Here is a 22,949-nt window from a genome sequence, read left to right as displayed (position 1 = left end):
TGATCAAAAGGTGTACTGTAGACTATTAGCTACATTTTTCAATTTTGATTTTCATAAAGAAGATAACATGCATGTGTGAATTTGCAACATAATTCATAGGAAAAAAAAGTATTAATCAAGATGTCATTATACTTAATTATTTTTATTTTTGCGATATGTTAAAATGTGCTTGATACTTGCTATGTGCTATTGACTATATAGAATGTGGGTGAATAATAAAAAAAGATCCAAATCAATATCTTTCAATATGTGATTGTATGACTTTTTGAGCGATAGACTACCTAAACATTTCACATGTAAGTATATTTAACCTAAACATTGCTTCTTTCATAAAAGGAGCATCTGAAGAAAATTCTGAATGACGGTGGTGATGAAGAGGAAAGACAGTCCACTGAACAGAAAGGGTTTGAAGAGCCTTTGCACCGTTAGCATGCTTTTGGAAGACAAATCTAAGACACAACCTGCATTAGGAAACTGGCTAACAGATGATGTAAGAAAGCAAAGATGTGACATGCCATACCAATCGTATTTCATAATGTAGATTATTTGACAATATTGACATTTTTAATTATTCACCTGTACAATATTTTTATTTAAGGTTCTCAATGCACAAATTTATCAGATAGTTTCGGACAAAAAGGATGTAAGTTGAATTCATTCTATTTGTTTTGTATTAAACATTTTGATACTTTTATAATGCAAACAATGTATGCATTAGGGAAATAGAACTCATTATAATCTTATTAACATTCCACATTATCAATTTAAACACAATGCACAAATCTGTGAAATTACCATAATTTCCTTTTCCACTTACTTGAGTTTTTGAAGGAATTATTTTTAAAAATGTGTGTAAAAAATAAAGATGAATGTACTGCTAATATTAGTTTCACAGCCATAACGTCATAACTATAGTTGATTGTCGAAATCAGATTTATTGGGATTTATTTGGAAAAGTGTTCTTCAGTGGTAAAATGCCACTAAGAACTAATTTCTAAATCTGGCTTTATATAAGCACCAATGTATAAAGATAGCTAGAAAACTATATTTATTTCTTAGTATGCAAACAATTGTTATCTACATTGTTGTTAATATTTTTTTCTGTTTTCAGCACCACATGATAGAAACATTTCATTATGTTTGGTGTTGGAGAGAAGTACGTGCTGGAAGACCACTACAACAAAACATACCATGTCTAACGGTGGGTGAAAGACAAAATATACAACGTGTAATTAATGCGATAGCATGAAGGTAACCCGTTAATAAAAAAGATTGCAATTTTGATAGTACTAATTAAACTGCATATATCATATTCCTTGATTAGTTAAGTAAATTACTGTTGCCATGGGTTCCTGTTCTTGACACCACCACCACCCGGGAGGTGTCATTTAAAACCCTGGGCCTCATTAGGAGGTGGGTGGTAAGGGATTACCGGCACCGGTAATCCCTTACCGCCCTACTACGAGTTCCCTTTGGGGGTCCTCCCTTAACGCCTGGTTTTTCCAGGCGTTAAGGACGGGACCCGCACAGGGACTTTAGAGCTAATAACGGTACCACAATTTGCGCCTTATTAGCGCCTTCCCCATTCCCATTGAGCCCTATGGGGGCTCAATGGGAATGGGGAAGGGCCCTGGTGAATGGGGAATTACCGCCCCCGCCAAACTTGGAATGGGGCGGTAATAGCTCCATTCACATGGGCGGAGTCGGTAAGGGTTTGGAGGCAGCCATGGCTAGCGCCATGGTTACCTCTAAACTCCTAATGAGGCCCCCTGTCTAATATACCATACTGGTGAGCCTTGGGATTGTTGCACAGCTTGTACTGCCATGCACCTTTGACCCTTAAGGAAAGACACAGAGCTAAGTACACATGACAAGATAATTATGCTATAAAATTAGCAGGTTGCAGTTAGCAGACTTGTTATTAACAGACTGAGATTTCGGCACAAACAAGTGACCCATGCTGACATGTTATCAATGTTAAATTCAAGTATTTAAATTCTCAATGGATGTGCTTTCATAAGAGTGAAGCACCAAGAAATATTCTGAACTTGTTTAAACAGAATAAGGGAGATTAAAAGTAACATACATTGCTATTTTTGTAGGGCATTCATGAAGAGAGTATTGTCTATTTTCCTCGAGTTGTTGGTGGGAATTCTCCAGAAATTGGAAATCATTTTATTTTGTGGGTAAGTTAATTTATCTTTAAAAAGAAACATTTAAAATTAAAGAATATTTCATACAATTTCATAGATTTTTACTTTAATACTTGCAATTTGTATTTATAAAATGTATTTTAGACTTTTCAAATAGGTAAGAGACATCTTGACAGTATTGTGTATCCTTGTCATGAATACACGAGTCAAACAGCAGCAGACCCCTTTAGTGGATCAGAGGAGTCTCGCACTTCACCAAAATTCATGAATAACTTGCAAAACTGTGCTTTCTCTGCTTGTGGTGTTTGGCTACAGTTCACCTGCTCCTCTGCCCTGTAGCCATGTGATATCAGACTGAAGTACTGTGCTTTCTACCCTGAAACCATGAATTCTCTGCCTAATACCCTGACTGCAATCCTATGTTATCTGACTGCAGTTCTTCTGCTTCTTTAACTGCAGTCGTCAGTGTTCTGTCTGCACCACTTTCTTTATGTTTCCAGTTCTCTTGTTCATTGTGGCTTGTAGTTCATATTATCACCTGTAGTTTGATTAATTATAGTCAAGAGCTTGCTTGTTAACAGTATGGTTGGTCCTGTCTAGAATTTCTGGTTCTAGTTTCCTTGTTGACAGTCTGCAGTTCAGTCCCTTTTATTCTAGTGTGACAGTTTTGTCAAGTCTTGTTTACTTGTCTATTATTAACTATGGCATTCTTTTATGATAGTGCATAGTTTCCACTATGTATTTCCAGTGCACTCTAACTGAGCTCCTTTCCTCTTGATCCTTGCTTACTTAGAATTCCTGTTCGTTCCCTGGATATTTCATTGAAGTTTTGTATTACAGGTCCTGTGCTCACTTGTGCTTATGTAATTCATTATTCCAGAATTTGGCTGCTGTGATTTACAGCAGGCAATCTGTCTCTGGCAATAGGTGCATGGCAGTAGTGTCGCGTATACCATATTCATTAACAGTGTGCTGGTTCCTGTTTTAGGAGACTGTCACTCTTATGTTCCTGATAGAGACATACATGTTTCAGTCCTGTAACACATTTTGTATTGTAATTAGCCTTAGAGTCCAGTCACACTAATGCATTTCTGCTGTTCATTTTGCATGGACAATGAGTGTGAACCCCTGTAATAGCAACCTGCCCAGTAGGCTAGAGCTTGCAGTGACATTGTGGGAATCCCTACAGCCATTCGGTGTACAGAAGAAATATGAACAAAACATGTTTTTCTTAATTGGAGTACCTGCCCTTTTGTAATCACTGTCATCGGTGCTGGTCTATACCTAAAGCCTATCATTTACTATCTGCAAGACTCTTCTCATTCCTGTATCCAATATACCCTTATAGTTTCAGCTTTGTGGGTACTGTACTATAGCATCCTACTCCCTATAGAGTGTTTTAGCTGGAATATGTTGTGTACTAGAACAGAATGTACAATTTGGATCCTTGGGAGAAAGATGCAGCATTGGCTGTCAGTTGGCTGTAGCAATAGATATGTACGGATGTATTTGGTGGGGTTTACTTGATTACCTAATTAAAGGACTTTATCTGCTTACCGTGTAGCAGATAATTTCATGTACCCCTTCAAGCCCATGACAATTATCTTTTCCTTATGTACACCTTATACTGGTTTGATTTCTAAGATGTTTATAGTGGTTTTCAGCCAAATTAATTCATCTGGCTAATATTCATGACTGAACTATTTATTTTATTCAAGAATGCAGGACACAAAAAAGAAATAAAATAGGTATTTCATTTTCTGTAAGCTGTTAAAGTCATTAGGAGCTAACAACATATATATTTCTTGGATTGTGTAGAATTGATTTACATGTGTTTAAATCTATTTACAAGCTATAAAATAGGGAACATAGATAATGTACTGTGTGGCTTTTTCACAGCAAGTAATATTGTATATGTAATTTCCTACACATGATACTTTCAGATTTTCAATGGTAAGAGGAAAATGATACAAATATTTGATTCTTTGGGAACATATCTAAATATTAATGAGGAAGAGATGGAAATCATTAGGTAAGAAAAATATTTTTAAAAATGTGATATTTTATTGTAATGGGTTATTTATAATGCACTTAATACCCAGAGGTTTTTAAGCTATCCTCTCGAGATATTTAGGTTCAATGTTGTTAAATGTATAAGTGATGTATAAATGTTATGTGTTGCAATTAAAGTTTGTCTTTATTAGAGGGGTATGAGTTTCAACTGTTACATTTTTTATATATGTAGTGTTCATGTTCATGAATGCATGATTTAACTGTGGCAGATGAAAACATTGTAAAATAAACATGGTACTAATATTTAAGTTATTAATACATGGTTGTTGTATTTTTCTTTTTTACTTTGATATAGCAATATTTTCAGTCACATATGGGATCTAAAGAAGTGGAAAATTGAGATCCCAACACAATGGATACAGAAGGACAGTGAGAGCTGTGGTGTTTTCGTCTGCACCGTAGGTCTAATATTATATTTGTAGATGTTTTTAAAACTTCATGTGATGTGTAACCTCAGTTATAGCTAGGGCTAGGCCATGCTTTAAGCGGCATATTTGAGTCATAGACCCAGACTCGATGCAAATGTGTTCATATTTAGTAAAAAGAAAGCTGACAGATTTCCCTTAACAAAGTTAAATTAAATTACATCAGTTTTCTTTTGCAAGAATCTGTGATGAGTGCCAGTAACCTTGAAGTTAGAATGCTGCAGTCTTCTATTATAATAAAGCAGTTCCCTGCTCTCCAGGCTTTTCTGGGACAAGCACCAAGTGTTCTGATAAATAGTAAAAAAGAGATAGCAATATGAAGGAACTACAAAACCGCAGAAAGACTACATACCTCCCTCAACAGCTTTAAGCTGATGACGGATAGAGATGAGCTAAGATAGTGAGTATGTGGAGTTTTGTCCCCTATTGATATCACATTGAGAAAGGTATTGAGGTATTGAAAGGGGAAGTGCTTTTAGGTGCTTCTATGAAGATTACCTAGCATTAATGGTGAGATGAGACCTTTATGAGGCAGGTCGATGTTTTTTGAGGACTATGATATCTTGGGGATGGTGGACAAGTCTTAAATCCTAAGTAGATGTAGCAGAAATGAGAGGCAATGACAATGATTGATGCTTTAGTGACTATTTTCATTTTAAGGGTGTTGTGCGTAGAGACCATTTGCCCATTATAGTAACAATGTTTCTTTATTATTTTTTTCTCATAATTAAAAGACTTATTTCATACATGAGAGTGTATGAAGCATTCATTAAGTGTTCATTACTCATTGTTTTATGATAAGCATTTGAACATGAACAACGTGTGGGGCATCTATTTAAATGTATTGTGTATTGATGTGTTATATATAGTACATGTTTTTTAGACACATATGAAGGGTTACTGGAAGGTGAGAGCAGTGGACTATCGATATAATATATGTGACTTTGGTAAACCCATCCTGGTCAGGTGAAAGAGATTAGCCGCCTACTGCAGGGGTTGTTTCCTACTCCCATTACTGATGCACAGTGATGTGTGTATGTTTTTCCATACCCCTACTGCTACCACATCCTCTGCTGGGGCGGTCTTGGACACTCCCCTGGGGGTGGAGGGAAGGCCTTGGAGGGTGGGGTGATAATAAACATGTTACATGGGCTTAACCGATAACCATTAATTAGTATTTTCATTAATAGACAACTGATACTACAATTCGAGGAATAGAAATGGCGTTAGAAGAACTATCGCAGGATAACCTATGCCACTTAAGACAATATCATGCTTCATGTCTTATGACTATTCTGCAACAGCAAGTATGAGATATTAACCTTATTAGGAATGTAAGAATGAAGTGTGCTTGTATGTGTGTCCATTATATATATGGTTGAGGACTAGGCTTCCTTCTGCCACTCTGGATATTGAATGGGGGAGTGGTGTGTGTTGCAGATTCACCGGGGTGGAGGAGTGGAAATAAATTCAGTGGGTGATCTTGGCCTTCCCAATTAGCTTCCTGATTCCAAATCTGTAAGCATATTTTCTCGTCCATTCTGGTTTATCATCTGTTGGGAATGAGTGATTATGGGAGACAAATTGTCCAACCTTTTTCCTAGAGTAGGTGTCCTGGCTAGGTAACTTAGGGAATCCACAGTCTACCTTCTCCAGTGCCAGCATACCAGTGTGGGTGGCAGCGGCAGCCCCCCAGCTCCCAGGGTCGTCCTTGTCCCATTTGTAACCCTTAAGCATGAGAATTGGTTAATGAGCTTGATGATTTAAGCCAAGCTCCTGAGCGTTATGTTTATATATTAGCACCATAAAGTACTTATCTATTGCCATGAAAGATTCAAAAATATAATTATAGCCAAATTAAGCAGTTGCAGTCTTTCTGAAACTTGTTTACAGTTTGTTACATTATAATCTATATACTGTATACTATATATGTAATTACATTATTTTTTGTGGGGAGTGTTGCTTTTAATTCAATATGATGTCGGGAAGTACAGTTTGTTGTCAAGTGGCTTTTACATTTTTTATATTAACTAAATATATATTGTAGGAAATACAAAACAGAAATGTAACTTCTGTTCACGAAGAGAGTAAACTGAGCAATGTGGTGTTAAAGTCAATTGAGGATGCAGTAGGAAATAGACCAACTTTAATTGCTCAAGCAGAATTAATTTTGCAACCACTGAAAGAAGAGAGGAAGCCAAAAATAGTATCTGGCACTGAATGTATGGCAGCTGCACACATGGCCTGCATTTATCAAGAAAATAAAACTTCAAAAAATAAGTAAGACATTTAATAAATCAGAATTCCTATTAATGTAAGTAGTGTAAATATTTTCATTAGGCGACTTTTGAGAGCAAATTAAAGTGTACTATATGATATATTTTAGAACAACAAAAGGTTTTCGAAAATGTAATGTGCATCAAGTGATGTTATGTTAATTAGCTTTCATACTGTGCACCTCACCACCTTAGGGTCTTAAAGCATTGCAACCTTGTCAGTGTGAATGAACTATGTCACCGCCCAGGGTGCAAAGCAGACCGTGGTCTGTGGGGTGAGAAGGAAATGAGGATACAGGCAAGAAGGAATTGGAAACAGTGGGGTAAAGTCGATAATAAACCATAAGACAAAGGTGACAAAGGGAAGGGAGGATAACATGGGCAATGGAAGGAAGCACTAGCTGGGATGCATGTACCATAGGATGGGTTTAGATCGATATGGAGATGAAAAAACGTAAGGAACTATCCATAATGGTCAAATCCTGATGTGAAATACATTGTTAGCTACCGAAGGTAACCTTGGTAGAGAGGTTGCATTGCATGTAATGTTATCCAACATGCTGTTGTTCAAGGTTTATACTACTATGGTGCATTTTCACAGGTGCTTGATGTGGAAATGTTATCCTTTGTAATACCATTGCTAAATACTATGTAAAATACATTTGGAATTGACTTCAAATGTTGCACATTATACCAGTAATGGTTGATGGTTAACTTATATTTTTCTATGTATTTCCATGTGTAGGTCATTGTACCCCAAAGAACAAACACTTCAGTGGATTGAATGCGAGAAGTGCAAAAAGTGGTTGCATTTGGACTGTACAGATTTAGCAGTAACTGGGAATATTTTGGACATGAAATTTCACTGTGGTTGTCACAAAAAATGTCCATTACCATTGGAGAGGTTAATATTGCGGTATAATATTATATTGTGTAAACATATATATATATTGATGTATCAAAATGGTGATGTTTGTTGATATTTACATGGCCCATTTCTGAGGTGTTGCAAACAGATATGGATAAAGGAAAGAAGACCCATTTTTTCATTATCCGTTCGATCACAACATAATCTTTGTGGTGTATACATATGTATATATTGTACAAGAATGTCTAAAATAATGAGCTGAAAATAATGTGGGTGCTACAGCTTGAATAGTTTAGTAAAGAGAGAAGATGCATGCAGGACACAAATTGATCACAAACCTTAATTAAAACTGAAGTACAGGTAATTGACCTGTTTAGTCTTGGTAAACCAAACAGTAAGCAATTACAGACAAAACTGCAATTGCAGATAATGGAATACTTTTAAAGTATAAAAAAAGGTAGCAGGCGCCCCTCTCTCGAAAGAACAAGGCATGATAACCTGTTCAGTGGTTATTAACCACATTGAGAGTTCGCAGCCATTGCTTTTTGCTCACTGTACCTTCACAGGTGGGAAATATCCATTTGCATATCAGTCTTTGTCCCGCCCACAAGGGCAGTCCAGCACCGAAATGCTATGGCAATTCCTCTCTGAACAAGAGTACCACCAGCAACCCCATACACGTGTTTCAGCCTTGTTGGGCATCATCAGTGAGGTGAAGCTGAGCCTCTCTAAGCACAGTGAGCAGGGAGTCCACGTCTGGTTGCCCCCAGGTAACCTAGGGTGACCAACCCCAAGTTCCTTTTCAAAAATACAAAAAAAGGTAGCAGGCGCCCCTCTCTCGAAAGAACAAGGCATGATAACCTGTTCAGTGGTTATTAACCACATTGAGAGTTCGCAGCCATTGCTTTTTGCTCACTGTACCTTCACAGGTGGGAAATATCCATTTGCATATCAGTCTTTGTCCCGCCCACAAGGGCAGTCCAGCACCGAAATGCTATGGCAATGCCTCTCTGAACAAGAGTACCACCAGCAACCCCATACACGTGTTTCAGCCTTGTTGGGCATCATCAGTGAGGTGAAGCTGAGCCTCTCTAAGCACAGTGAGCAGGGAGTCCACGTCTGGTTGCCCCCAGGTAACCTAGGGTGACCAACCCCAAGTTCCTTTTCAAAAATACAAAAAAAGGTAGCAGGCGCCCCTCTCTCGAAAGAACAAGGCATGATAACCTGTTCAGTGGTTATTAACCACATTGAGAGTTCGCAGCCATTGCTTTTTGCTCACTGTACCTTCACAGGTGGGAAATATCCATTTGCATATCAGTCTTTGTCCCGCCCACAAGGGCAGTCCAGCACCGAAATGCTATGGCAATTCCTCTCTGAACAAGAGTACCACCAGCAACCCCATACACGTGTTTCAGCCTTGTTGGGCATCATCAGTGAGGTGAAGCTGAGCCTCTCTAAGCACAGTGAGCAGGGAGTCCACGTCTGGTTGCCCCCAGGTAACCTAGGGTGACCAACCCCAAGTTCCTTTTCAAAAATACAGAGAGGAATTGCCATAGCATTTCGGTGCTGGACTGCCCTTGTGGGCGGGACAAAGACTGATATGCAAATGGATATTTCCCATCTGTGAAGGTACAGTGAGCAAAAAGCAATGGCTGCGAACTCTCAATGTGGTTAATAACCACTGAATAGGTTATCATGCCTTGTTCTTTCGAGAGAGGGGCGCCTGCTACCTTTTTTGTATTTATGAAAGGAACTTGGGGTTGGTCACCCTAGGTTACCTGGGGGCAACCAGACGTGGACTCCCTGCTCACTCTGCTTAGAGAGGCTCAGCTTCACCTCACTGATGATGCCCAACAAGGCTGAAACACGTGTATGGGGTTGCTGATGGTACTCTTGTTCAGAGAGGAATTGCCATAGCATTTCGGTGCTGGACTGCCCTTGTGGGCGGGACAAAGACTGATATGCAAATGGATATTTCCCATCTGTGAAGGTACAGTGAGCAAAAAGCAATGGCTGCGAACTCTCAATGTGGTTAATAACCACTGAATAGGTTATCATGCCTTGTTCTTTTGAGAGAGGGGCGCCTGCTACCTTTTTTGTATTTATGAAAGGAACTTGGGGTTGGTCACCCTAGGTTACCTGGGGGCAACCAGACGTGGACTCCCTGCTCACTGTGCTTAGAGAGGCTCAGCTTCACCTCACTGATGATGCCCAACAAGGCTGAAACACGTGTATGGGGTTGCTGATGGTACTCTTGTTCAGAGAGGAATTGCCATAGCATTTCGGTGCTGGACTGCCCTTGTGGGCGGGACAAAGACTGATATGCAAATGGATATTTCCCATCTGTGAAGGTACAGTGAGCAAAAAGCAATGGCTGCGAACTCTCAATGTGGTTAATAACCACTGAATAGGTTATCATGCCTTGTTCTTTCGAGAGAGGGGCGCCTGCTACCTTTTTTGTATTTATGAAAGGAACTTGGGGTTGGTCACCCTAGGTTACCTGGGGGCAACCAGACGTGGACTCCCTGCTCACTGTGCTTAGAGAGGCTCAGCTTCACCTCACTGATGATGCCCAACAAGGCTGAAACACGTGTATGGGGTTGCTGATGGTACTCTTGTTCAGAGAGGAATTGCCATAGCATTTCGGTGCTGGACTGCCCTTGTGGGCGGGACAAAGACTGATATGCAAATGGATATTTCCCATCTGTGAAGGTACAGTGAGCAAAAAGCAATGGCTGCGAACTCTCAATGTGGTTAATAACCACTGAATAGGTTATCATGCCTTGTTCTTTCGAGAGAGGGGCGCCTGCTACCTTTTTTGTATTTATGAAAGGAACTTGGGGTTGGTCACCCTAGGTTACCTGGGGGCAACCAGACGTGGACTCCCTGCTCACTGTGCTTAGAGAGGCTCAGCTTCACCTCACTGATGATGCCCAACAAGGCTGAAACACGTGTATGGGGTTGCTGATGGTACTCTTGTTCAGAGAGGAATTGCCATAGCATTTCGGTGCTGGACTGCCCTTGTGGGCGGGACAAAGACTGATATGCAAATGGATATTTCCCATCTGTGAAGGTACAGTGAGCAAAAAGCAATGGCTGCGAACTCTCAATGTGGTTAATAACCACTGAATAGGTTATCATGCCTTGTTCTTTCGAGAGAGGGGCGCCTGCTACCTTTTTTGTATTTATGAAAGGAACTTGGGGTTGGTCACCCTAGGTTACCTGGGGGCAACCAGACGTGGACTCCCTGCTCACTGTGCTTAGAGAGGCTCAGCTTCACCTCACTGATGATGCCCAACAAGGCTGAAACACGTGTATGGGGTTGCTGATGGTACTCTTGTTCAGAGAGGAATTGCCATAGCATTTCGGTGCTGGACTGCCCTTGTGGGCGGGACAAAGACTGATATGCAAATGGATATTTCCCATCTGTGAAGGTACAGTGAGCAAAAAGCAATGGCTGCGAACTCTCAATGTGGTTAATAACCACTGAATAGGTTATCATGCCTTGTTCTTTCGAGAGAGGGGCGCCTGCTACCTTTTTTGTATTTATGAAAGGAACTTGGGGTTGGTCACCCTAGGTTACCTGGGGGCAACCAGACGTGGACTCCCTGCTCACTGTGCTTAGAGAGGCTCAGCTTCACCTCACTGATGATGCCCAACAAGGCTGAAACACGTGTATGGGGTTGCTGATGGTACTCTTGTTCAGAGAGGAATTGCCATAGCATTTCGGTGCTGGACTGCCCTTGTGGGCGGGACAAAGACTGATATGCAAATGGATATTTCCCATCTGTGAAGGTACAGTGAGCAAAAAGCAATGGCTGCGAACTCTCAATGTGGTTAATAACCACTGAATAGGTTATCATGCCTTGTTCTTTCGAGAGAGGGGCGCCTGCTACCTTTTTTGTACTTTTAAAGTATGACACGGTTAACAGTGCCATGTCATGCATTAATAATGACATGTTTTCTATCCTGTGCTTTGTCAGAAATGGAATTACAAAAGATGAAGACATTTGAACAGAAGAGCTACTAAGTTATTTTTTATAAAGTAGTTATACCATAAGTTGAATTCAGTTCTTATTTGGCACTTTATGCTTTGCAGTGCTGCGAAGACAAGTGTCACTCACCGGGTGGTAATCCTGGTGATACTGCAGAACCTGGCCCGTGACTTGATAGTAGAGCCCTTAGTTAGACCTAAACCAAGGGCCTCCTCTCTGTTGAGGGAAAATAACTCTTTTTAGCAATATGTCCCAAGACTGTTCAGAACAGACAGTGAAGGAGACCGATCGCTCAAAAGAGCGGGAACACACACCGCTATAGACACCGGCTGTAAAGGAAACAACAAGGTTTTGCTATCAGGTAATGATAATGGGTAAAACAGAGATATATCACAAATAATAATACCTGCACTAAATAGCAGCTAAATCTTCTATGTAACCTGACCCTGGGGACAGAGATAACAATGAGAAAGTGGTAAGCTCAACTAAACAGAACAGGGTCAATGAATGTCTGGTAACTAGGAATGAGCCTATAGTCTTACCGTGTGAAAGGCGTATGAAGAATTTAAGAAGGATATGAGAAAGTCCACAACGACTGGTGCAAAACAACAAATAGGTAAGGTTAGTAAGGGGACTAACCATGACGGCACGCGGATCACACTAGAGTCGGGGTGGTGCACGTCCCTGCAGAGCGTTCTCGTGCACGAGGAAAAGGTAAGTATCAGGCGGGTAAGAGAACACAACCAGACTTGTAGGTGACAAGGATAACAGTAAAGTAAAGTGTAAACACGGAAAGAAAGTATGAGGTTACCCAGGTAAAGAAATACTTGCGATGTGGCAGAAACCGCAGCAGAGAAGGAATGTCCAAAGCCAATCCGTTTAACAACTCAGGTCCGGTACACAGGAAGGAGAGACCAGTGACAAATGCAGATTCAAGGAGAGTAGTCCATGGGCAGGCTGAAGGTCCGGTACACAGGAAGGAGAGACCGGTGACAAATGCAGATTCGAGGAGAGTAGTCCGTAGGCAGGCTGAAGGTTCGGTACACAGGAAGACTGATTATAACAAGGAAGTCCAAAAGGTGAGAAAAGGACTACCGCGGTTATGGAACAACCGGGAACTTGTAAAGAAGGAGGAACCAGTTACGGAATCCCGAATAGCAGGCAAAGTTTACTACAAGGAAACAAGGTTCTGAACAAAACCACTGTAATAACTTTGATAGGAAGCAAACTTCTGCATTACGTAGAACGTAAAATACGAGTCAATGCGAGGCTCCACGTTTCCCATTGGATGAAACAACCCAGAAGCCCAAGAATGATGGGAAACGTAGTTCTTCCACATTACAACGCATATTGCTGTAACCTCCAGCTTCTATGAAATGGGACCGCAAAGCGCTGTATTCTGTGAGATAGAAATGTGCCATGTCTGGCTGAACGCCTCCGGACATGATAACGGGTAAGTGTTGATGTCCCAGGAGGTGATCCCAGGAGGGGCCGGCGCTCCCCGTATCATAACAACAAGCTTGTTGGCCATGTGCTATTGTCCCAGCGCAGTTAAATTGTTTAGCATTGACATGGCATTGGTGGTACAAACTGATTCTAGTGTGATGTAACAAATAGTATGTAAATATTTTATTTAACCATTAAATGTGGATGATAATTCATGGTATTAGATCACTGTTTGTATGAATTACAAAGAGAGAAGATAATTATTAAGAATAAAGTTCATAGTGAAATGTCTTTCGAACCCTGGACATACTAATGTAAACATATATGGAATATGTACTTGCTTTAAAGCTTGTAGCTGGAATCTGATTATTGAAATGAATTTATCTATCACTATGAAATAAGAAATGTCTCAGAAATATATTGATTTGCAAATTAAATTTTTCAAGGCTAAAAGAAAAACTTGAAAATGAAGGCATAAAGAATTTACTGAACAAAGATGAAATAAAGGCATGTATAAAAGAATAGTCATATTCATTGCTTAAGTATTGGAATTGTTTGAAAAGTGTACTGTAAATGTTGATTAAAAGTAAAAATAAGGTAGTTATTTTCTACATGCAAAGAAATGTACTTTACTGATATAGTAGATTTTAATTATTTTAAAAAAGAATTAATCTCAATATGATAGCTGTATTTCACACTTCCTTGAACATTAATATTTTGGGAGGACAAGCAAAACAGTCAGTCCTCAATGTTTTCACAGCAATTACATGGATCCAGTCTTTTCTTACCAATTGTTCTAAACAAATCAGTGTCGGTCCCTACTTATCTCAAGCGCATGCCATGAGATGTGATGTCTAACAGGGTTAAACCCTTTCTACCATCCACAAATTGATCTTTTACATGAAACTGAGGTATCCTTATTTAATAATGCAATAACCTGATTATGGTTGACTTAAAAGGGGGTGATGAAACCACCTGTCAAAATACTGACTAGTCTCTGTTATAGAGTGAAGCACTCTAACTCATTAAAGATCAATAAAAGCAAATCCAAAATGTTTGCGGAAAATGAAAAGCCTAAAAGTTGAAGAACCCTCTGCTGGACAACCTCCTTGGGTAACTTGCGAAAACAGAAATGTGTTGTTAAGAACCTAGGTATTTATATTGATTTTAAGCTACTTTAAAGAGTCAAACCTCATCAATAACTAAATTATGCTTCACGTTAATAGGAAACATCTGATATATCCTTCAGTTTCTATCTCTTTTTTCTCTCTCTCTCCAGTTAATGGTTATAAACTCCATCTGCTCTCATGTGGAATATGGAAACTCCTGCTACCTTGGGGTTCCCAAAATACGCTATCACTCTACTTCAGAGAGTGCAAAACAGAGCTGCAAGATTGATAATTAAACTTAATAAAGATGACCATGCTAATCAAGCGCCACATAATATTACACATGAACAAAATATGATTTTCTAATACATTGCAGTACAATTTGTATCGGAGAATGTGAAATAATGAAATTGCTGGTTGTGAAAACCACAGTCTGTTTTGTTAATGAACGTTTATGAAGAAGACAGGTATATTTAAATTGCAAACTGAGGTAGACCACCTCTTAATGTGATGACAAATGATGGGGGTGTAGACTGTGAATGATAACTGTTAACAAATGTGAAACCTAACCAAAATTCTATGTTCTTTTATCTTAAACAGGAACATGTATCTAATATTATCAAAGGTAGAAAGAAATCAAACCAAATGTTTCTCTTCTCAAATCCAACATATATGCCAAAATTAAAACAGGAACTGAAAATGAGGATGACTATATTCGGCGAAAGTGATGTGAGTACAAAACGTTATTGTTTTGAAAAACCCTTTGTCTTGTAATTGTTAAAATAACCCCTAACTGAGAATTAGTTAAATGTACTATATTTTATTGTAGACAAGAAGTTTGATGGAAGCAATTAAAAAAGCTCTGAAATTTTCATTGTCCTGTAGAAATACATCACTCATGGTCGATGTGTTAATATCAGAGGTAAGCTGATACATGAAGGTAAAATAATTAACCACAGCTTTTTATTAAAAAACTGTCAAAGCTTTCTTAAAAAATGCCAAGGATGATTGGGGTGGTGCCGTGTGTGGGCAGTTACCTTCTGTATTGTTTTATCCCAACCGAGAGAGGAGTTGCCTCCCCAATTCCATTCAGGTGCCTAGGAGAGCCTATTTCAGCTATTGAGTTACTGGTACCTGCCAAGACTGATAAACAATCATTTGGCATAGATAAGTTCCCTGTATTGATGTATGCCAGAAATGTAATGCTCATCTCCTTGACTCCATCAGTACTACGAAAACAATTCCATTTACATTTGATGGCCATGGACTGATGCTGAATCGTTCAAAAACAAAGTGCATGGTGTTTAGGCCACCAAGAAGCGAGTACGTGAAGCAAACCATTCAGATCGAGGGAAATACAATCAAACAGGTCAAATCCTTTGACTGTTTCTGCCTGAGGCTCACACACTGGAAAGTAGATCAGCAAGACTGAGAAAGCTATTTTTAGGCAGATACAACTAAACCATAAAAAGGGTTATGGGTGGCAGCCCTTAGGCCTGTAATTGATATCTATAAGCTCCCCTGGTGCAAGCATATGAAAAACTGCTTAATTGAACTAGGCTGCCAGCAGCTTTCGACAAACTCACATAACATAATTCGGCGGGGATAGACGAACAATGACACATGAAATCCACCAGAAGACACAGGAGGATGTTATTGCCATGGGAGAGGGATTCCGCTCAATAGGTTTATACTGGGACTCAAATTGTCCAATGGTTATGAACAGTATCTGGACTGACATGGTCCTGAGTTAGCAAGGGCGCTCTTGGTTAGATTTACATGTGAAAATGTACCACTAGCTTTGAGTACTCACCGCTGGGGATTGAAAATGACAGATGCATATCCTCAATGCACAAATATCAGAGAGGTAGGGTTGAAAGACTGGCTGCATAACGCTGCTATGTTCTAGGCCGCTTTGTTGATCTCAAGCCGGCCCTTTGCACTTTTGAGGGACATGTGCACCAACCACCCCACTGTGCTGACACCGACGACACACTCCCATCCACACCCATGCCATGCCGCCAACCTCCAAAGACAATTACCTTTTTTAAGCCAGCACTCCGTTGTGGACGCATGTCACACTCTTGTCTGTCTGTGAGTCTTTTCATGGCATTGTTGTGAGTGTTGCACTTCCCCTAGCAGTCTGCAGGCCAAATTCAGGTTATTTGTATGTTTACAATATTTATTTATTTATTTATTTATTTATTTATTCAAATTTGTAGAGCGCACGTCAGCCCGGGGGCATCGTGGCGCTTGTTACAGACAATGTCTTAGTTACATAGGATACAATATTTGCATACAAATACAATATTTACAGTAGACATGTACAGATTAGCTATGCAGTATATTTACATGGAATCCTGAGGGTTTCATGTTATTTTGCAAGGAATGCGGTTTTCAGTTTCCTGCGAAAAATAGGGAGTGAGTTTTTGGCTCTGATGTTTGCAGGAAGAGCGTTCCAGGTCTTGGCTACAATGTAGGGGAAACCTAGACCTCCGGCTTTGGCTTTTTTGATGCGTGGGATGCAGAGTAGGTTGGAATATTTCGTTGTGGTGGGACGGGAGGAGGATGGTTTGAAGATGGTTTCTGATAGATAGGACGGGGCGGAGAGGGAGAGGCATTTGTGAGTGAGTGTGAGGATTTTGAGAGTGATCCGCTCTTTGACCGGGAGCCATTGGGCTGAGTGCCTGGCATGGGTGATATGCTCTCTTCTTGGGATACTAAGAGCGGCCCGGAGAGCATTGTTCTGTGCTATCATGTTACACAATTGATGATCAGTTAAAGTAATAGTGACCGAAATGTGGCATTTTGTTTACTTTTTTGCAGATGACAATCAAAATTCTCCAAAAATGTGAAGGACTGAACCGCTATGAAGCTGAACGTATGCTGATCTGTGGATGCACTTTAATTTGTGGAGAAGACGAATAAAAAGAAAAGTAGTAAAAGAAGTTACTATTTATTATTGGTAGCACAGTTTAATTAGACCTTTGCAGGTCAAGTGGTGGTATGTAAACCATTGACTAAGCTGTGATGGTCATGCTCTTCTGAGACGACATTAATAAACGTGATATATATACATTTTACGTAATGTTTTTACGGTTCATTTGCACTATCATTGCACTATTATATTTGTTATATTTATTTAAATAATAATTATTGTACATTACATTGAGTTGTCATAAGATGTGAGAGTCATGCTCTCGTGAAAATAAATATTTAAAATTGGGGTGTCATGTATATATATACATATATATATATATACATATATAATTGTTAAATACAATGCTGTTATGGTTTGTTTGCACTATTATATTTGTTTTATTATCTATTTATGTATTTAAATAATAAATAATTTTACTTTAATTGAGTTGGTGCAGTTTGATATTCATTCATGTTTACTAGAAGTATACCGAAAATTGATTGTTGAAACGGCCAAGAAAACAGTAAACTAATCCACTGTAACAAGCGTTTATTGCGAGCATTTCAGTAAAAGATTAAAAATAAAAATGTTCTGCATTTTCAGTTGAGATTCTCATTTTAGATAAGTGATTAGTGAGGTGGGGTAGCAACACTCGCTGCTGGGATCTACAGGTTGCCGGTTCGAATCCCAGAAAGGCCAATTTAAAGTTTCAACCTTCTGAGACAGACAAATGAGTAACAACTTTGGTTGGGTGATTTTGTATGCAAATATGTTATATGTAAAGCGGTTATAACACATCATTATTGTCAGTTTGAAAGCAGAGGCAGGCTTATGATAAAGTGAATAGAAATTAAGACAATGAATTAGAAAAATAAGCACACGATTAGCATCTAGATCAGCTAATATGCCATTAATTAATAACAATTACACGGGCCACATTAATCTTAATATATGATTATTGTATGCAAGAAAAGATAATTTAGTAGGAACAAGGAAAGGTTTAAATTAGAGGCGACCAGTTTAAAAAAAAAGTAATTAGAAATTAAACAGAAGGTTATAACAAGGAAACATGCTTTTAAATTAATAATACAACTGAGACTATGGTAAAGTGACCATTGTTATTATGAGATGGACATTTTAATAAGAAATGTATGCCTTTCATCCTGTGTACAATACATAACAGATTTCATTTAATACAATTTGGATGATGCTTAATTAAAATAAACATTTTTAAATATTGAAAAAGAATGAACTATGTAGTTGAAGACAACTGCAGAATGTTTGAAGGCCTCCTTTCTCTGCTTTACTCGCTGTCAGAGGATTCTACTTATACCCAGGCCATATTGTGTCATGCACAGGAGACAGACAGCTAGCAGCCGCAAGGTGACGTACAGGCTTTTTATTATTAAATTAAATGTATAACGTCTCTCAATGGTCGTGAGGCTATTTCTTCACTTGTTTAATGTCTTTGATTGATTCACGGTACTTCACCCGTTCTCAACTCTCATGCTGGACTTCCTTTGCATCTTGTACTCGTGGTGGCCCTGAATCATGCTGTTCCCATCTTCATCTTGTATCCTGGCTTGCAACATTATGTGTTACTGCTGACTTCTGCAATTGTATTCGCTCTCCTCTCTTGCTTCTCCACTCTTTTTGACTGCTTACTCTCTGTTCTCTCCTCCCCTCCCCCTCCCTTTTCCTATCTCCTCCCCTCCTCCCCTTACTTTTTTCTATGCACTTACTCTATCAGAATTGTCCCTGGACCTACTATGATAGCAACCTCGTCTGTCGCTCCCCTATCCCCTTACTGTTGCTCCCCCTCCCTCCAGCACTATCTGAAACATTGTCAGGCCTAGTACGATAGTCACTTGTTTTGTTCCTCCCCTCCCTTTCTGCACCCCTCTCCCTCACCTTTTGTTTTCCTCCGGCTCTACCAGAAATGGCGTCAGGCCTAGTACAGTAGTCGCCTGTCTGTTTCCATTTCCTTCCCACTCTCCCCCTCCCTTTCTTATAAATGTCTTAGCACTTGCACTATCTGAAATGTCGTCAGGACAAGTACGATAGTTAATTTCACATCATTAATGTTCATGGCCTGTAAGAATGTCGTTGTATTTTACCTTGGTCCCTTCCTTGCCTTGAAGCGCTTTGAAACACATTGTGTATAGCCGCTATATAAATAAACTATCATATCATATCATATCATTTGAAGTCATTTAAACAGTATATTTTACATCACCTAGTCCAGAGATTGGCGACTTGTTGTGGCATGCTGGAGTTCCAAGTGCTTTCAAACATTCAATTGCTGGAAGGTATGAAACATAAGACAAGAGACTAAGAGGTGAGATGCCTGAAGTAATTTTGAAGCAATGAAAACACTGATTTGAAGGAGATATAAGACATATCTAGGTGGCATGCCATGTTAGAATTGACATTGAAAAGGGACTGTTGGGCCCTGCTGTATGAATAGGTCATAAGAACTAGCACCAGAGATTTCCCATGTAAAGCGTTGGTGCAACTGTAGAATTCTATGTCAAGACCGGAGGCTCGGATTATGCTTTTCTCTTCATCTTTACTGTCAGCAGCAAAGAAAACCAAACATGTAAAATAGCATACAAAACCAAGAAAAAACTACAATAACCATGAGGTTTTTCGGATTTTGTAGTCCATCCCTATAGGTCCTTAAACTGACCACGTGTTCTCAACAACCAATAAACAATATCAGTCCTCTCATAAACCCTTGTCCTTCCTCTATTCTCCCTCTTTCTTTGCTGCTCGGCAGCGAGTTAAGTACCTTTTTTCTTCTTATATATTGAAACGTGTGTGTGTGTGCTGAGAGTGTATTTAATTATACGTTGATAATATATTGTGCCTGTAGGCGGAGCATATCCGCTACATTCACGGTTTTACAGAAGTTGCGGGCGTGACGGGGCTGGGGCACCGGCGGCCGCAACTTCGCAGAACCGTCTGTCGGGGGGGAAATTCTCCCGGGGTCGGCTGGGCCGTCCGCGGACCTCCGGGCAGGGAGGCCCCAACTCCTCCCGTATATCCCAAAAAATTGAATATGAGACACGCAAAAAGCAAGGTGGTTCTGCTGTTTATTAAACAAAACGGCAGGGATGGGTCAAGGATCGTACGCGTCCGTCCTGACACACTCTCTCAATCGTGGGGCTCGCAGGCCCTTTTTACCTTAGTATGACGCGCTACTCGCGTCACCTGGGAAAGTTAGCAAAAAACCTATCGCCACTCTGGATTGGCTCCTCGAGTGGTAGGGTTAGTATAGCATACGTATAGAGAGCATTATTAGTGGTCGAGGGTTAGTCAGGTGGTATACTTGGGTTGTCCCTTAAGTTTGATACATGAAAATTGTTACATGAAGACCCCTGAGGATTGGTCAATGTTAATGGCGTCAGTGATAAGAGCCCCATGTTCTGATTGGTCCACTCGCGAGCCCCCCAATCTGGGACCATCGCTGTTCCCAGCTCGCGGTGCACCTGTCATTTTCAACAATGTTTCACTATGGGTATGTGCAGACAATGTGAGGATTTATTCATATGCTGGAAGGCCAACTACTCCCACCGCCGCAGATGTCCATTGAGTCGCTTAATTGTATCCGCCTGTGTCTTGAAACGGGTGATCCAGGCGCCTCCCTCCTCCTGGGCCTGGCACCCTGTCAGGTTCGGCTTGGTCACGTGAGGTGGGACCGTGGTTGAGGCAGAATTCTGCACAATTAATATTGCATTTTCCACTGTGTGCCTGGCTTAATTTGCAGGTGTGACCTTGGCGTCGGCTTGCGGCATGCGAGTTTGCAACATTGTGCCCTTGACTGTCTGCTTTCGCCGGGTTCATTCTGCAGGGTCAGCAACTGTACTCTTGCTCGTTCAATGTTCATGGAAGCTCTTGCTTGCGGCCTACTTGGGCCTGGTGCATAGGTAGAGACGTTTGATGCACGGCGCTTTAGGTTATGGTATCATATTGCTTTATCCCCAGTATCGTGTCTTCGTTATATTTCTCAATATGGCGCATGGTTTAGGAGAAGCGTGAGCAAGCTTTTTAGATGAGTTCCTTGTGCGTCTTGAGTTTCTGCATTTTGAAAAGCCTATGTGAAAAATAATAAAGATGCGCGTCAGTGGGTGTGTCTGTCACCTACGTCATAGCACTGAGTATGTTCTTCGTGTGGATTGGTGTGGGAGTGTCCAGTGTGCATGTTTGCACGGGTGTGCTGACCGTTGGCTAGGTCGTCATGGCATCTCTAACGATGTGTTGATTTAGTGCTGGAGGGTTCAGTCGAGTCCATCCATGCCGCAGGTGTCGGCATGGGCAGGGAAGGCTGGTGGCCAGGCGGGTGGGCACGCGGGTGGGCACATCCGTATGTTCCTGTACCAGGGTATTTGGTCGTCTGGTAGATGGGCAAACTCCTCTCGTGGTGGGTGCCTGGGCCGTGATCCTCTAGGCCAGGGGTGAGAGGGGATTGGTGGGAGCCTTTTCTTCCATTCTCCCACTTCACGTCAAAGAGGGCACTGCGGTACGGAAGAAGGAGCGCGACGGGACCGCGTAGTTCCGGCGCTCACTTCTTCCGTGCCGATTCATTTTGAGAGGAGATTGTGACAGACAGTGTCGGTGATTTTGCTCATTAAATCCTTTTCGAATCACAATTTTGATACCATAACATTACGCACCGTTCATACAAACGTAGCGTAGCGTCCTGTGTGTCAGGAACACTACAGCGCCCCTGCAGGCAATCGGTGATACCGCAGTCATACGGGCACAGTCCCAGGTAAAACCTGTTATTGGATATTAACATATCTGTATATATTTATATACTCAGAACCAGGGAATTTAATTTCTACTTTTTTTGGGCATATTTTGCTCTCTGTACTGAGAGAGTGATAATCCCTGGTATACAAATATAGCATTATTATTATTTTGCATTCCCCGGGGCCTGAGACTAATGAGTTCCTCCAGTGATGAGGGGAAGGCTAGTGTTAGCCAAAAGAGGAGCCACACGGCCATGACGGACGTCCTACACAAAGCCCTGGGGGCTTCATTGGGACATGATCCTCAGCAGAGAGCGCTGATGGAGGATTGGCTCCGTTTTTCTCAGGGCCTGGAGGAGGTCAAGGGTTTGAAAGCTCGAATGAAATCCAAAGGGGACAGTAAAGCAGCCCGTAGGGCGGAGGAAGCCCACACCCCCCCCGGGCACTCCACCAGAGAAGAAAGGTGGAAAGAGAAAAAGAAAAGGTAAAGCGGTGCCTAGCAGGGGACGGGAATCATCTCATACCTCAGATGAGAGTGAAAAAGAGTGGGAAGAGGAGTACCCTGAAGAGGAGGAAGTGCTATCGATATCCTGTTCAGGCGAAGGAAGCCATGAGGCGATAAAGAAAAGGAAAAATGAGGAGACTGAGGGGGACGGTGCGGATGATGAAGATTTCGATCCGGAGGCACTGATTCATCCCAGATCTTCAGAATGGGAACCCCGCAAAAGAATTGCGTCATATTTAAAGAAACGCCTGAGGGCGCCGCTAGCCAAAGAGGCTAGAAGCAAAATGAGGGCAGAATGCCCAAGACCACTCCTCCCTGAGGGGGCAGCTGATACGCCAGTAATTGATGAAAAAATGATTACCTTTATGGGTAAATTCACAAAAGATGTGAGGAAAGGACTTGATAGATCCTGGCGATCCTGTCAG

General features: G+C 40.8%; 1 long non-coding RNA gene across 1 annotated transcript; it reads left to right on the top strand.

Annotated features, from left to right (window-relative positions):
• The first annotated feature begins 1,117 nt into the window (after positions 1-1,117).
• Positions 1,118-4,162, top strand: LOC138504774 (uncharacterized). Its single transcript, XR_011279961.1, has 3 exons — positions 1,118-1,201; positions 2,103-2,186; positions 4,097-4,162. It is a non-coding gene; the product is annotated as an uncharacterized lncRNA (long non-coding RNA).
• The last annotated feature ends 18,787 nt before the right edge of the window (positions 4,163-22,949 follow it).

Source organism: Ambystoma mexicanum, chromosome 11, assembly GCF_040938575.1.
Source record: "Ambystoma mexicanum isolate Mex_15411 chromosome 11, UKY_AmexF1_1, whole genome shotgun sequence".
Classification (NCBI taxonomy): domain Eukaryota; kingdom Metazoa; phylum Chordata; class Amphibia; order Caudata; family Ambystomatidae; genus Ambystoma; species Ambystoma mexicanum.
Note: the sequence above shows the minus strand (reverse complement) of the source record. Positions and strands in the feature narration are given on the sequence as shown.